Source organism: Macrosteles quadrilineatus, unplaced genomic scaffold, assembly GCF_028750875.1.
Source record: "Macrosteles quadrilineatus isolate MER2022 unplaced genomic scaffold, UCM_ALF_1.0 Scaffold_6__1_contigs__length_79288215, whole genome shotgun sequence".
Classification (NCBI taxonomy): Eukaryota; Metazoa; Arthropoda; class Insecta; order Hemiptera; family Cicadellidae; genus Macrosteles; species Macrosteles quadrilineatus.
Genome location: NW_026542599.1, coordinates 19,795,754 through 19,811,366, shown reverse-complemented (window position 1 = coordinate 19,811,366; position 15,613 = coordinate 19,795,754). Strand labels below are relative to the sequence as shown.

The following is a 15,613-nucleotide window of genomic DNA, read 5'->3' as shown; positions in this document are numbered from 1 at the left end:
AATCATGTATTTGACTAAATGCTATTATCATAAACCTACTAAAGTGTGGAGTTTTTATAACAGATTAAATTTTATTACACATGATATATGAAAATAACTTATTAAAATTATTGTTAAGGAAACAACTTAAATGATATGTACCTTTTTAAAAATAAAATATGTACATTACATGTAATAAATGAATGGATGTGTAAAATGTAGTTTTTGAGCTATCGTTTATTTTTTGTTTCTACATCGCCTTTCTGTAGAGTTAGTGTTTCACGGACACTAAATACATGAAAATAACGTTCATAAAATATAAATATTTTCTCCTAAAAGAATCATGTATCCAAGTTTGACGAGGGACATAAAATTAACATTTGCTTTATTAAAAGTAACACCTCACTGTTTCATGAAAGCGAACAAAACGAACAGGACACACCATTAGGCTACTAAAATATTTTATGGAATAACTGCTCAGTATTCCAGTGTTATGATTTTTACATAAACATGTATGGTGTAGATAAATTTGATTATAAATATTTGTAAAAAAAACTATCGTGTAAATAGAATAACTAACGAATTGTCTGTACTTTTCTTAACTTAAAACTTTTTAATTTGAATCTTTTGTTAATTGAAATTATTCTGTATGAAGTAAAGCCGCTAAAAATCTACACAAGAAAATTGATCAAATACAAATACTTTTACAGCTTCAATCAACAGATTCACAAATCCTTTGGTAGTTGAGCTAACACGTCACAACACACATAAGACCGTAAACAGAAATGAATTCCAAAATGGTTTAGTTATTCATGAGCAGAAACGGTTTGTGTTGCTGAGTGGAAGCTGTACCAAGCTCTAAACCGTGTTTGTGTTTGTTTACTTCCAAGCTGTAAATGTACAAGAGATGCAAGGCATTCGCTGTGATTCACAACAAACGTTTTGTCAGGACACTTGATTCATTTCGATTTTAATAATTCCCATTGAAGTCTCTACCATAATTTTATGGCTAATATGTTATTTATGTTGCGATCTGGGCTTATAAGCTTTGCGGGCTCCAAGAGTTGTTTTATTATTTATTTGTGCATTTCATCTTGTTTAAAAATCTAAATCAAAATTGTCCTTTAAATATTTTTTTCCCTACACTATGATGTTTTTAGCTGTTTTACATACGTTAATAGGTGGCTGAAAGTTTTGCTGGATATGCGAGCTGTCATCGTCATTTGGGGACCGAGCAGGTTTTTACATCCCTAGGGCCGCAAAATCAGCTGCCCGCTTACTTTCTTAAAACATGAGTGCATATTAAATACACAATTAGTATCAATAGCATTGCAATAGAATTATTTTATTGTCACCGCTGCCTAGCAACTATTTATTATTTTACTGATTCCTCCAATTATTTCTTCACATAACCTTAAAGTTGTAGTTGTGTTGACTATCAGTGTGCATTATTATTGTGGGGAATTGTGGTAATAGGGTATCGTGTGGTGAAAAATAGCGTTCGTACCACGGACCAAAATAGTTTTGCAGCTCTCGATAATTTTAACTATCGCGAGCCGGCAAAACCTCATTTTCAGCCCTAGGTAGGAAATATACTATTGTGAGCACGTAGACCGTAAAGGTCCGTAAAATGAAGTTAAGTAATAAGTATTTTTTGTAGAGTGGTTTTTTCCTGGTTTAGTATAAATTATCTTTAAAATATTCTTCCACAGCTGTTGTACAAGTCCATACTTGCACAGCAAAGATTGTCAAATATTCATAATAACCTACAATTATCATAGTATTTGTTGTGAGAACAGTTTATTTCATAACACCTGTTAATTTCTATTAATTATAATCATATGTTTATTTGTTATTCTATGTTTGTAAAAAGGTAAATAAAGTTAGTTGAGTTTGAGTTATGACATAAAACAGTGCATCCACTTAATTCTTAGTAAAATAGTACATGGTGGCAGCGGTTTAGAGCTATGCCTCAAAAGAGAAATCCAAGAAGGAAACAATCTGACTATGAAGATAATGAAAATGAACAAGAACAAAATGAAAGAAGCAGAGAAAATGAATACAACAATTCAACTAAGAAGTCAATCATTGTATCAAACACTCATTCAGTTATTCAACATCCAGCTAGTTTCTCCTTTGTACCAGCAGATTGGCCAAGATGGAAAACTCGATTTCAAAGATATCGTTCAGCATCTGGGTTATCTGAAGAGTCTGAGAACAAACAAATCAACACTCTGATATACACATTAGGTGAGAAAGCTGATGAGATTTTTGCATCTTTCAATTTAGCAACCGAATCAACGCTAACATTTGAAGAAGCCTTAGATTTATTTGACAAACATTTTATTCCACGTAGGAACTTAATTTTCGAAAGAGCAAAGTTTTTGAAGAGACAACAAAAAACTAACGAAACAGTTGAAGAGTTTATAGTTAGTCTCCATTCCTTGGCTAGGACCTGTGACTGGGGTTCACTTAATGATGAAATGGTGTTGATGGTACTAATACTGGGTTTAAATGATGAGAAACTTAGTGATCGCTTGTTGCTAGATCCCGAGATGAATTTAGACAAGGCCATTACAGTAATACGACATGCAGATAACGTAAAGAAAGAGAAGACAAATTTATGTGATGAGAAAAGAGTTCAAATTGAAGCAACTACGTCATCGAGTTCAAACCAAAATCAAGGAGATAGGTTTCGTCAAAAGAAACGAGAATACCCAGCACAATGCATCTGGTGTGGTTATAAACCGTCCCATCCAAGAAGCACATGTCCAGCAAAAAGTGCAACATGTAACTTGTGCAAAAAGATTGGTCACTTTTCGAAGGTCTGCAGATCTAAAGAAGCACAGGAAGTAACTGACGAAAATGAAGTAAGTGAACTTGAACCTTCAAATAATAAAGTATTCATAGGTACACTTGGGGATGGGTCGAAATGTAAGCCATGGAAACTAGAATTATTAGTATTTGAGGGAAAACCACAAACATTTAAAATTGATTCAGGGGCAGATGTAACAGTAATTCCCCCTGGCATAGTTGATCCAAGTAGGATCCAGCCGACTCTAGTTGAGTTGTATGGGGCTGGTAGAACAAAATTAGAAACTGTAGGTTGTATTAGAGCTAATATCCAATACAGAGATATTAAAATAAATCACATGGTATACGTAGTGAAGGGACTCATAACACCCTTGCTTGGTCGTCCAGCAATACAGGACTTGAAAATTTTAACTTTTGTTAATTCAGTTGCAGAGGTAGACAGTGACTTTTTTACCGAATACCATGAAATGTTTAGTGGGCTGGGCGTCATTCCTGATCCCTACACAATAGCTCTTAAGGATGGCGCAAAGCCATACGCAATAACCACTCCTAGGACAGTACCTTTACCCCTAATGTGTCGAGTGAAAAAAGAACTAGAAAGTATGGTACAAAATAATGTAATCACACCAGTTGAGCATGCTACTGAATGGTGCTCAGCAATGGTAGTAGTGCCTAAATCTAATGGAGATGTCCGCATATGTGTTGACTTAACAAAGTTGAATGAATCTATCCAGCGGTCTTATCATCCAATTCCCAAAATTGAAACGTCTCTCAGCTCAATCTCAGGAGCAAAATGGTTTTCAAAACTTGATGCAAACAGTGGTTTTTGGCAAGTCCCCTTAAATGCAAAATCCCAGGATCTAACTACTTTTCTTACCCCTTTTGGACGTTTTAAATTTCTCAAACTTCCATTTCGAATCACATCAGCACCTGAACATTTTCAGAAATGCATGAACAAAATCTTAGACAACCAGTCAAATGTTGCCGTCCATATGGACGATATTCTGATTTGGGGCAAAACGAAAGAAGAACATGATACAGTTGTTCGGCAAGTGCTTGAAAAACTTAAAAATGTAGGAATGACACTTAACAAAGACAAAACTGAGTTTGGGAAGTCAAGTATTAAATTCCTCGGGCATTTCCTCTCATCCGATGGAATTTCTGTTGATAAGGAAAAGGTTTCCGCCATTCTCAAAATGGACTGCCCAAAAAACTTAAAAGAACTTCAAAGGTTTAATGGGATGGTAAACTTTCTTGGTAAGTTTATTCCTGAAAAAGCAAAGATTTTGGCCCCAATGAATTCATTACTTCAAGCTAACGTTCCATGGATATGGGGTCCAGAGCAGGCAAAGGCATTTGATGAAATAAAACTCATTTTGACTAACTCTCCTTGCCTAGCCATTTACGATGTAAATCGGGAAACAATTATCTCCTGTGATGCCTCCCTTCAAGGGCTAGGATCAACTCTTTCTCAAGTTCAAGATGATGGTTCCATACGACCAGTCTCATTTGCATCCCGAAGTCTTCTTCCTTCTGAAAAAAAACTATGCAAACATCGAGAGGGAGAGAGGGAGGCTACAGCTGTTGCTTGGGCATGTGAAAAGTTTCAAGAATTTATTATTGGCAAGAGAATAACAATACACACAGATCACAAACCACTACTTCAAATTTTGAAATCCAAACATCTTGATGAATTGTCTCCAAGAATTCAAAGAATTCGATTGCGTCTCATGAGATATGATTTTTCAATTACCTATATTCCTGGAAAGCAGCTTCTAGTGCCTGATGCTCTTTCAAGAGCACCTCTCCCATTTTCAGGTACTGATGACCGTGAGTTAGAAGAAGAAACTCAAGCGTTTGTTCAAATGGTTTTGTCGTCCATTGATATAAACGACTGCATAGTTGCTAAAGTATTGGAGGAACAAAATAAAGATCCGACTTTATGTGAACTGAAAAAAATAATCATCCAAGGTTGGCCTTCTAAGACATCATTACGAGATGACCTAAAACCATATAATTCAGTTAAGGATGAGCTAAGTGTTGATAATGAGATGATACTACGAGGTTCAAGACTTGTAATTCCACCAGCTCTCCAGTCTTGGGCACTTCAAAGAGTACATGAAGGTCATTTTGGAATTACCAAGTGTCGTTTACGAGCAAAAGAGTCAGTCTGGTGGCCAGGAATTTCTTCAGCCATTGAAAGTATGGTGAAATCATGCCCTACTTGTATTAAACATTCAAGGAACAGTCATGAACCATTGCTTCCCACACCATTCCCTGACAGACCATGGAAAACACTTGCAATGGATTTATTCAAACTTGAAGGCGTTTGGTTTTTGACTGTGACAGATTATTACTCCAGATATTTTGAAATAGCTGAATTAGAGTCATTAACATCACGAGAAGTAATAATGAGATGCAAAGCCTTTTTCTGTCGACATGGCATTCCAGAAGAAGTTAGGTCTGACTGTGGGTCTCAATTTCAAGTCCTTGAACATTCAGATTTCAAGACATTTTCCAAAGTTTATGGCTTTAAGCATATAACAAGTAGCCCAAAATTTTCCCAAAGCAATGGAGAGGCCGAAGCCGCAGTGAAAATCGCCAAAATGATTCTAAAGAAAAATGTGGAAGACCCTTATTTAGCACTTCTAGCCTATCGAACGACACCCCTCTGGAATGGGTACAGTCCCTCTCAGCTTCTCATGAACAGGCGATTACGGAGCACATTGCCTCAGACAGGACATTTGCTTTGTGGAAAACCAGATCTAAAGGATCTTAAGGGGAGAGAAGAAACATATCGTGAGAAGTATAAACACAACTATGATAGAAGGCACAAAGTTCAAACTCTCAATCCTCTTCATATAGGAGACCCAGTTTGGATTGTGGACCTTAGAAGACATGGCAAAATTGTGAAAATCCTGGACAGCCCTCGTTCATATATTGTTGAAACTGATAAGAGGAATGTGAGAAGAAATCGATTCCACCTCAAACTTGCCCCTTATTTAAGAGAGGAAAACAGTGAAAAACATTTGTCTGAGAATGCACATCAAACAGAACCATACAGCCGTCCAAAGAGAAATATACACAAACCAAGCTGGTTGAAGAACTTTCAAACTTAAAAGGGAGGATGTTGTGAGAACAGTTTATTTCATAACACCTGTTAATTTCTATTAATTATAATCATATGTTTATTTGTTATTCTATGTTTGTAAAAAGGTAAATAAAGTTAGTTGAGTTTGAGTTATGACATAAAACAGTGCATCCACTTAATTCTTAGTAAAATAGTACAGTATTCAACTGTTTTCTTTTCTTTAAGATAGTTTCAAAAAAGAGATCCTACATTATAAAAAACAAATAAGTTGTTCTTGATAAGTGGTTTGTAACCTTGATTATTATATTGCAAAAGAATTACAACTGTAGTGTAAACGGGTTTCCTATACCATTTCTTTGGCGGGTTTTCAACAAATGTAAATTTCGTTTAAGACCTGCTGTTGTGCCTATTTTATTGTAACTATAAAATAATACCAATACTTTTGCCCTCACAATCTTTTTTGGCAACGTTTAGTGATGAATAGGTAAGTACTGACATCAGTGGAACGTGTTAAGGAAAATAAGGAAAAACTATTGAAACAAAGAGCCAAAAACAAAATTCACCTCTCTATTTGCAATTTCTTGATTTAATTTTACTGGACATGAGTAAGTTAGAGGATTTATAACCAAAATAAATCAATTACAAACTATACTAGACATGCCTTACTAAAATATTTATCTGTTCCAAAATATTTATTTGTGAAGTTTCCAATTTATTAAAACTAATTCTTAGATACAATAGCATAAACACTGAAAAGGTAACGATCAAATCAATGTCCTCAAAAATAAACTAAAAAGTCCAACTTTTCGTTGTTAATCAATTCAACCCATTTTGCAAAATTGTTTATTAAAAAATGTACAGTTCATTCCGAACCTCCAACTCTTAGAGAATCATTAGTGAACTATTCCAAAAGCGGTTTCGATTCCTTAACCAAACGGTCATTAACCAGAATTCACCTCGATTCTGCCCTACTAATGGCCACCGCTCGGCTGCATTCATACTGGAGAATGTCTGACTGGCTTCTCGATTTACAATTTGAGAGGAAAATTTCAAAACTAAATGAGTAAAATCTTCGGTTGAATAGTAAAAAATAATTAGATTTTTTGGAGGTATTTAATTCAAGATACACTATAAGTCGTGTAAAAAACCCTGACATAAGGGGTTATGAGTGTTAACTTCACTTTTTTCCCCATTAGGTACATGTTTCAACCCTATCTCCTACGCAAAACGATAAACTTCATTGAATACTTGATCCACACTACCTTTATTAACACCTGTATCTAGTTAAGTCTTTTACTAAACCTATTGTTCAACTTAAAAATTTAGCTTTAACTTATATGATAAAATTGAACCATATCATACGTTTAATGAATTGACGTGGAAAGGATATCTAGGCTGGTTGTGAAAATAAATAGTTAAACTTAATTCGATGATATAATACCCGAAAATGTTAAGACTATATAAATACTCTCCAAAGTGATATTTTATAAACTCTGGTAATTTTATGTTACTAAACATTTATTTGAAGTCGGGCTTGATTCTAGATTTATAAAATCTCGGTTTTTTGTAAGAGGTGACAAAGAGTTACTCTTTAGAATTTATGTAAGAAGACTGCAGGGAAAAGGGGGGGGGGGAGAGTTCAATCATGTTCCTTAACTTTCAACCAGAAAACATATCGTCACTTTAAAAATACATTCTTCACCAACAATGTTTTCACCCCCTTTGAACACAAATCTAAAACATACAATCACTCTTTTATAAATTGTAATGAGAACCTATTGAGATTAATAATAGCTTACCAACTAGTCATTTTAATCATTTGATAGTATGTTTGCAACCTCTTTCATACATGAAGTGAATCTCAAAAGTTGGAATTTATCGTGGCCAGGTTCCGATATAGATTTCCGATTAATTAAGAATCATTGATTTATCTCGGTCACTAACACCTGGGGTTAGGCCGGGTAACAAATGGTCCAAGTCTCTATATCTCAGACAAGACTTAAACAAAAACTCACCATTTATCATCTTTGTCATACGATGTTTTGTCGTAGATATTCGACTTGATGTATTGCCTTTTAATTTGTAAAAAATAAATGTTAAACAATAGTGTTTTATGACGATCTTTAAGTTTACGCAGTGGGATTGTTCGTTGTCCCTGTAAAATTCTATATAAAATTACGTTTTCTCGTTAATATGAATTGCTATGATTTTCTGGAATAAATTAAGCTTAACAAAATGTTGTTATTAGAGAGGGTACAAAAAATAAATATAACGCGATGTCTTTAAGTTATGTTGGCGATCAACTTTGATATTATTTCACGTTCAATTGTACTAAGACATGTTTTCTTCATACACTTAATATATTAATAATACACAATAGGCCATTGTATCCCTTTATTATAAATATAGTATCTGGGGACCGAGCCATGGCTCCGTGAAGTTTATTTAGATATATTTGTATTACCCACGTATTATTTAGAACTAGTTTTGGCTTTCGTGATTTAGGATTCAGTGAAATGTCAATTTATTTTGATGAAAATTGTTTACCTGGAAATCCGCATTACATTAATTCAATTTACAATCGATGGTAAAAATCATTCGTTTATAATAAACTATACTTGCATAAACCTTGTTTTGACATTTTGTTAAAATTAAAACAGCTGATTACTTTGAGGATTAAGTTTTAGTAGGAGAGAGCCAAGCTAAATGGTAATTTATCGTAAATATTTCCCCCAATATCGAGTTATCTTTAGTGTAATCCTTTTTCAATAGTTACAACCGATGTTTTCCCTTTGTTCTGTATTTTGTAAGTTGCTAGTATACTGTGGATGGCTTGTCATTTACACATGTTACAAGTCTTTTGTTTAATTTTTCCTTGATATTTTATTTTATCAATATGGTTACTTAGCAGCCTATAAGGGCAATGTTACAAAGTTTTGACTTTCAATTTCATTTTTTTCGTAATTAGATTTTTTTTTGTAGTTTTAACTGCATTAAACACGTTTTGGGCCGGAAATAGATTATTTACAACATTTGAAGGAAATCGTCAAAGCCGTTTTGTGAGTTTTCTGCAAGCAAGCAAGCATACAAGCATACATTCATACTAGAAAACATTACTCATATAAGAGTATGGGATTATTTTCCAGAAATTAATAGAAGTCGTATAAGTTTGACTGCTACATAAAGCTGGGTTTTCCTAGGCTCGGAAGCCGAGTGCGGAAAAGTAAATTATTACCACTTAATCTCTAATTTAAAGCCAATCTCTTAAGAACTTAAAAGATATGGATACATTACTAAAAATCACAAACCAACACGTAAAAAACACACATTTTTCCGGGGATCTTGTATACACCCTGTATATTTACTAATGATTAGGGATTAGATTAAGCACGGAAACAAATTCGTGTCAATTTGTCAACTCTTCAAAATCTAATGGAATTAAAGTTAACAAAGCATTGTATGGAGAAAGGGACCAAATTAACATAAAGTAATTGACTTTTATATCGTGAATGGATGACAAATCGTAAAATAAACTTAACCTTTTAGCTTGAGACATTTTGCTTAATAATTTAGACGCGTTACTAAATTGTTAAGACACCTCCATTGTTTTAATATATAATAAATTGAATAAAGTCTTTTTAATTTCCATCCTATCTAGTGGATGTAAAACATATAAAACATTAATAATGTTCAAATTAAAGGGATAAACTAACAATAATACACACCCAAAACGCGTAACATGTAGTTAAAATAATATTTGTTCCGTAAATAGGTCTACATTAAAATTTACAAAATATATTACATAACTTGTTTCATGTTACATGTTAATGAAACTAAGTAAAACTATATGTAATTGGTGGGGCAGAAAGTTATATAACATAATTTACAGTTAAAATAAACAAAGCATTTAATTCTGTTACAATGTTGAATCCCCAAAGCCATAAAATCTGACTTGATTATGTTAATTCCTTTGAGCCAAGTAAATCGATTTAATATTAACAGAGTTTGTAATTAAGCTAATGGACATTTCAGTGTTAATTTTAATCTTCTCAGGTATATTTATCCTGACTAATGCGAGAAATACTTGATAAAGCTTTTGACACTGCTTTCAATTTTAATGTGTTTATTCGTATAATGCTTTAAATACTGTTTATTATAACAGATTTTTCTGCTAGTAAATATTTACAGTATTGAACACACGGTACGGTGATAACTATTCAAACTTAGAAAATAAGGAGTGAAAAACGAAAATCGCATAGAAATGTTAATGTTACGCAACTAGATTTTAAAATGAAAAATAAGAGTAAAACATATAACGATTGCTTTCGTCTTAACTAACACTACCAGTATTTGTAGCTAATTCTTAAGCTAAACAAACAAAATCAGCATGGTACAATTTTGATTTATTAAAAATCTACTGGATTTCCGAGAATAAAACCAGTGACCCAACCCAAGTAACCGATGGTGAGACAAAACATCCTCCAACGTAACTGGATAAGCTTCAACACTATTGAGATAACATCACAACAGTGAATTAACATATTTATAATGTCCCACAGAGCTGGAGACATAGACTTGTTTGGTAATAGTTTTTGAACTGTAGTTCACTTTATTAATCGGTTATTGACACGCTCCTATTGCTCGACCTTTCTCCAAAGAGAAAGTAAAATTAATTTAAATTTTAAAACAGTAGAAAACTTCAATATCACCTTGATTGAGTTGGTTTATTCGTATTTGATGATAACCGATTGGTTTAAACATCGTTGATATGATGAGGTCTTACCCTAGAAATCTTTATGTGTTCGATCTCACGAAATCAATTTCAAACCTGAAGGCTCATCATCAGACGGGATCTAGGTTGACAAAATATAAAAAGTTGTATCCACCCGAAGGGATTTGTAGGATAAAATAACACTAAATACTTAACAATAAACACGAATTTGACATACACAAAACAATGGTTTTAAAATATGGGGTAACTTCACTTTATTTTAGGGGGAGCTAGCTGGTCTAGTGGTTAGAGCGCTGGACTTAAGTCCCTGAGGTCACGGGTTCAAGTCCCGTCAAATCGCCAATAAGTGATATTGCCCCAACCCCAAGGTCCTCTAGGTCTAGCCTGGAGTAATGTGCAAAAAACAATCCCGAGCTCGTGCCTAGCGTCCTAGGAAAAACACTTTTAATGGAAACACGTCCTCATTCCTAAATTACATTATAAAAATTACTCAAATTATTTAACTATGTTTTGTAGAAAAACTAATTATTTCATTAGAACTTAATTGTAATAAAATGCATGTTCTAACCACACTTGAAGCAAAACAAAACATGACCTATATAGTAACGTTGTCGGTATTATAATGCGAAAAACAATCCTCACTGCAGTAAAATAATCTTGCAGGATACAATAATAACAAATGTTCACGTAAGACGCTTTCCGTGTAGCAGCTGGCGGCCACATAGAGCTATCTTGGATGTTCTGCTGCATATTGCTACTTGCATGTGTTGTCTGCATATTAAATGTACTTAATTGTTTCAACGGTTGCCATTTTATATGATTTATTGTGTACGTGAGGTATCTAGAAGCTGCTTAGTACGTGTTTCAATGGATATTGTTTTATATTCTTCATTCTGTAGAACTAATATCGTTTGCATAGTATGTGGTTGAAACTTATACTTTTGGCTTGTACATTGTTTTGAACCGTTGTGGAATATAGAGTTTTAGAAAACATATGATTATTTAGTCCATTAATTAACCTTTTACTTGTTTACACTGTGGTGCAAACTGTAAAATAAAATAATATCTTTGTGAGTATTTAAATGTCGAAATTGATTAATAACACTAGTCAGACTGAACTATTTAAAACATCACAAAAGAATCTTTTGCGTTTATACAACTTTGATTTTTTTCTGTTTGGACCAACGCCGGTAGAAATTATAATTAGTTTGAAATTGAAATGTGTTGTAAATATAACTTTTAACCACTGTTCTGCATTCCCAAACGATGTAAAAAGCAAATGTACATGCGCTAGTTAGGGATGCATGTCTTAAACAAAATCATACATTTCTTTGAATATTTCAGCTATTCCAAGAACAATAACAACACATACCATGCAAAGAATGTAGCTTTGAGCTATATTTTTGCCCTTTTTTTCCATAAAATATTTGGTACTAAATAAATTTAATATTTAATTTTTATAGTTATTTTAGTTACTACACATCACTATAGTAACTACCAGGGGTCTGTGAGATTAATCATGTGGGTGTTTCCTATATAACTGAATCTTTTTACTAATTTTGATTATGTTCAAAGTTAGTAGAAGTTATTTATTATTTTTTTCTTACATGTGGTAACGATCATATATCAATTTCGTAAACAGGTATGCCTAAAACACACTTGTTTGTTAAATATTTCGTCTAAGTTTTCGCCATTAAATATAAAACCTCATTGTGCATTACGCGCTATGTTTGTAACCTACACTATTGTGTCATACACTCTATGCCTTTATGTCATGGTTTATGTCAACATTCCATACATTGACGAGTCGCGGTATGTCAGGACATAACCGTCCATCAGACCCGCCATCAATGTCACTCTCACAATGTTAGCTGAGTGATTTGGCCTTCAACTAAATTGTCATTAGATATCAACAAACCCATCGTAACTTGGATTATTTTGACCCTTTGTTTCATCTCGACATTCAGTCTGACACGTATTATTTTGTAGTGAACTTAGGCTAAACTCTGTTAGTAAATGAAGGCCTAGTCCAAACTGTCTGTGTTTTGTTTGGTAAATTAAGTTGTTGAATGCATAATTTGGTTGGTTCAAAAATATTTTGTCTTATAGCTCTACAAAAGGGAAAATTAATTGAAAAACTAGGGGGGACGTGATTAAGTAGGTTTTTGCAATGTTAAAAAAATATTTGCTACAATATATTGGGAAGAATATGTATTAAACTCGTAATTATATAAAATTTAATAGTATTGGTTAAGGTCACTATGAAGTTTCCATAATTGCAGGGTATTACGGTAGAATGTAAACACTTTGCCTTCATGTTTTCACCTCCTTAAGAGGAGCTAATGCCTGCTAGTGAATGTGTTATTATTTAATTAATTTTATTGGAAAAATTTTTCCCTAGAACACATAAAGTACCCAAAGTAAAACAAAAATTAATTCCTATCTAATCAATCGGACCAACAAATTAAATGGGAACCAAGCTACATCATAGGTCCCAATACATTCATATCATATTAAGCTATATGTGTTTAAAAAATTCCACCCCTCGTCCTGACAACGAAGATTTTTACTTCTTGCCACTAAAAACCTGCTCACCAGATTCTTTATGTAAAATGCTAGTGAGAGAGTAACTCCATGTAAAAAGTTAGTTATTTTTAAGGAAAATCAATCAACATGAGATCTCACGTTATATAAATCAGTAAATTTCTTCAATGTTATGCTTAAATCAAATAAATTGCTCAATCATTACTCTGTAGACACTCAAAATCCAATATAAGTAATTTTTGTGAGTGTTTGAAATTATTGCAAATTCATATACTTGCAATAATTATAATATATGTAATACGAGGTATTACTATCAATCACTGGTATCAGTTCTGTATTGGCCATCGCTCATATACAATCGATCATTGACTGTCAGTCGTACAGGCTGATATAAGCTGTCGGGTAAATTGATAACTATCCATCGTTTGTGTGATAAAACAAACATTTTTCCTTAATACGTCCACATTGTTTGAGCAGTCAGTTGTTGCAGTGTTGCCTTTGTTAATATAAGTCAACATGTGTTTGTCACAAAGGTTTAAACGGAACTATCCTGTTTTAACGGCTAAAATATTAATATTTAACTAATAAACATGCCAATAGTATAAATTTTTTAAGTTCTTAAAAAAATAAAGAGTTGGTACTTTCCTGTTAAAGGGAACATTCATTATTATCGATAATTTTTTTCTCGATATACAGATATTAACAAATTGAAACGTATCAGCTGACAACGACGATAAATATTGTTCAGTATCAACAAACAATAATGAAATGAAACTGTTCTAAAAAAATTATCCCAATATAAGAACTAACCAAACTTGCTGTGTAACATTCCATGTTTAACATGCCTTTTCTGTTATCAAAAGGAATTTTTAAATAGTACAGCAAGTTTGGTTGGTTATGTTGGTTTAGCTTAGAACAGTTTAATTTCTTAATCCATATAATAGACTATTTTAGCCTAAACAAGATCAGTTGCCAAATATCGATATATCGAGAAAAAAATCATCGATAATAATGAATGTTCCATTTAACAGGAAAGTACCAAAGAGTGCATATAGATATATTTTATTATGTAAATACGGTTCTAGGTATAGCTTTTTCATTCTAACTTTATGCGTAGAACAACATGACTCTAAAAGAGCCAAACGAGTGTAACTTAATTTCAAGAAAAGCATGGGACTCGCACCTTACACATTCAAATGAAAAATATTTGACTTAAATGTGGTTAAACATGTAGATTTGTGTGCTAGGTAAATTTATTCTGTAGTTTCCCTATTTTGAAAGAAAAATGTAAAGTTTCATCAAAACTTTTACACCACCTGTTTCAATAGTGAATTCTAAGGATTTTTAAAAAGGAAATAATTTTGCACTCAAGTCTTGATGCAAAGCTAGAGTAGAGCTACTAGTAGAGTATGAAAAGAATAAAGTTTTCGAGATTAAAGGAGATAAAAACACCCATATTGTCATATATAGATCTTAAAACAAACATTGTAAAAAAAAAATTGCCTTTTTCTAAAATAATGATTTATTACCCTAACCTGACACGTACTCGTATGAAGTTTAGTACTAATGTTTCTAGTTTAATTATCATTGAACACGTATTTGTTGATACAAGATTCATCTCGTAATAATCACGCAAACACGTCACGCTCTATTCTAAGTTGGGAAGGGATATTATCATGTGACGTGAGCAATGTTGAATATACATGACAGCACATACTTGTCTCTTAAATCATAACTATATAAAAACTCAGCTATTCACTTCTTTATCAGCATCGTACGTGTCATTAAGTTGCCTGGAAGCACAAAAATATGTCAAATAATACTTCTAATAATATATTTACACTTACACTGTTTACTTACAAGACGGTAAATACATATAAAATAAGGTAAGTTGTGATCGATTTCGATTGGAACCCGATGTGATCATCATCAGATTCAATGGTCGAATAAGGCGAGTTTCGCTCAACAGGCGAATGGCAAGAATCTCATTGAGAATCTTGTCATTATATAATAACATCTTTTTATCTTTATCTTTCATCTTTTTATATGAATTTATCTTCTTGTGATTAAACAGTAAAAGTGTAAATATATAATTACAAGTGTTATTTGGCGTATTTTTTGTAATTTCAGGAAACTCAGTTCACCTTAGTTAAGGTGAGTGTATATGCTATAAAACACATTAATACATTTCTGTTGTTGTTCTTTCGAGATGTTTCGGTCCAGAGAGCCAAACTTCACTTGACTGAGGCTTATCTAGGACTATTTTCTCTACACCCAAAAAAATTATTTTAATTTTAGAATTCTGTTATTCACTAGTAAACTACCTTTATTGTTACGTAACAGTAGAAAAGGTCCACCAGTAATTTTTCAGTAATACAAAAACAATGATCACAAAGTATGAGGGGCTTTTGGGTTGTATTTTACTCTAGTGAAATACAATAATTTTGAGTCCC

At 32.9% G+C, this 15,613-nt stretch overlaps 1 protein-coding gene across 1 annotated transcript in view; it reads right to left on the bottom strand.

The window, feature by feature from the left end:
• The window catches only part of LOC128997372 (thrombospondin type-1 domain-containing protein 4-like), a 368,834-nt gene that overhangs the window by 194,514 nt on the left and 158,707 nt on the right, over positions 1 to 15,613 (bottom strand). The window lies entirely within an intron of this gene.